The sequence below is a fragment of the Coenobita brevimanus genome, chromosome 81, assembly GCF_032717465.1.
Source record: "Coenobita brevimanus isolate Jiangsu-jjx chromosome 81, ASM3271746v2, whole genome shotgun sequence".
Lineage (NCBI taxonomy): Eukaryota > Metazoa > Arthropoda > Malacostraca > Decapoda > Coenobitidae > Coenobita > Coenobita brevimanus.
This window is the reverse complement of record NC_137034.1, coordinates 23,082,140-23,084,270: the sequence shown is the minus strand read 5'-3', so window position 1 is coordinate 23,084,270 and position 2,131 is coordinate 23,082,140.

Genomic DNA, 2,131 nt, shown 5'->3' with positions numbered 1-2,131 from the left:
TCTGGATACAGGGACGTGGCAGGAGAGTGTGATGTTAGGAACACAGGAAGCAGGAAGCACAGAGCAGGTGAAAAGGGTGAGTTAAGAGCATAGGTTATGAGAAGGTTAGAAGTTGAGGGGAAGGGAATGTTGGTAGGAGACGTGGGAAGGGGGGTTGAAAGTAGCACGGAGGAGAAGGTAAGAAATAGAGGGGGAGGGGTTTTGAGGAGACAGGGGCAGTTAGGAGGACAGGGAAAGGTTTGTTAGCAGCAGGTTTTTTTTTTTTGGGATATTCGTCCCAGTTGAACTGGGACACGGGCAAACAAAAGAGCCCGTCACAGTTGCACATATAGTGCTCATTCCGAAATTAACGTGGTGGAGTGGTAGTCCCTCACCATGTTAAGTAAAACATTAAAAGGTACCCTGGCAACAATGCCAGCAGCATCCCTAAATTCATCACCCGATCGGGCATGGCGACCATCGGGGCAAGACCTTAGCAGAGATGTAGCGGGGGCAGTGAAGGAGGTAATGTACGAGAGGCACATCGGACCTGGCCAAGCAATGAGGACACGGATCAGGCTCTGTACCAGCGATCTGTTTGAAGCAGGGGAACCCCAGGCGCAATCTCCGTATTCTCACTACTAAATAATTAGGCAGGCCCTTAGGAGGCAGGAGGGGAGAGTATGATGTAGCAGTGGCATACCAGTCTGCAGAGCTAGAGCCCCCGAGATGCAGAGTTGGTGTTCCTCCCGGGACAGCCTGCCTATGGTTGCCTTTAGTGCTCCAAGAATGTATGAGGGGCTGGGGCGGAGGGGGAATGTTATCTCTGGATGAGTGCAGGCAGCGCGTGCTGCGTCATCAGCTCTTTCATTGCCAGTAATCCCGACATGACCTGGGAGCCAGTGAAGTATGATAGTGGCTCCCCTTTGGACAAGAAGAGTTGGCAACCGTGTAAATTGGCTGTTAGGAGGAACACATTATCATGGAGGGAGAAAGAGCGTAGCCGTTGAAGGGAGGAAAGACAGTCCGTATGGATAATGACACGTCTATAATGGTGGTGATGAGCATGGCGCAATGCACCCAAAATGGCTGCAAGCTCTGTTTGGAAGGCAGACACTCCTGGGGAGAGGCGCCATGATTCAACCAAATTCCCCACGACAAAAGCAGATCCAGCAGAGCCATCAGGAGAAACAGAGCTGTCAGTAAAGTAGGTGGCCGAACCTGGGGAGTCTAAAGCAGCCACCCGACTAAGACCATCCTGACGAATCATGGCGGGAATAGAAGAGCGAGGTTTGGCCTCTGATGGACTGATGATATGGAAAGGGAGTGGAGTCCAAGGTGGTGGATCTTCAAAGCCAGGGAAAGGAGAATCAGGGTCTTGGCACAAGCTTGGAGCAGCTCCCAAATTGTGAATGGTGGCAGCTGTGGTTCGGGCCCAGTCACGTTGAGGGAGCGCCTCAGGTGGATGGCCCAAAAGTCGTTTGAGCAGGGTTGAGACAGGTAGATCAGGCCGGCGCTGCACCAGCTGGAGTGTGATTGTTGCTGCGCGTAGCGCAATGCGGTGCGTCAGTGATGACAGCCCACTCTCCAAACGCAAATTCACTAGACGGGTCCAAGGTGGAGCTCCGAGCATGATACGTAGAGCATTGTTTTGTAGAACTTCCAAGGACTTGGAGATAGGTGGGGAGAGACCAGTCATACAGATTGCTCCGTAGTCCACCAGGGATCTTATGGAGTGAATGTAAAACGTGCGGAGGACAGAAAACGATGCCCCCAAGCTCCTTTTTGAAAGGTACCGGAGAGCAGTGAGGCGGGTGGAAGCACGTTCCCGTAGGTATCTGACGTGGCTTGCAAAGGTTAGGCCTTGGTCAAACCAGACCCCCAGATACTGGTGTGTAGTGACAAGAGTAAGCTGGTGACCCCCGAGAAGCAATGGAAAGTCTGGGGGACGGAGGCCGAATGGCAGACACTTTGTTTTTTCCAGATTGATTTTCAATCCAAGCTCGTTGCATTTGGCATGGAGTCGAGACAGGGCATAGTACGCCTGGGAGAAGCAATCTCGGCGTGTGAAGACCAGGGCCAAATCATCTGCATAGCAGAGGAGAGAGATGCCTGGCCCATAATCGACAGTTAAAAGCCCCTCCATTAAGAT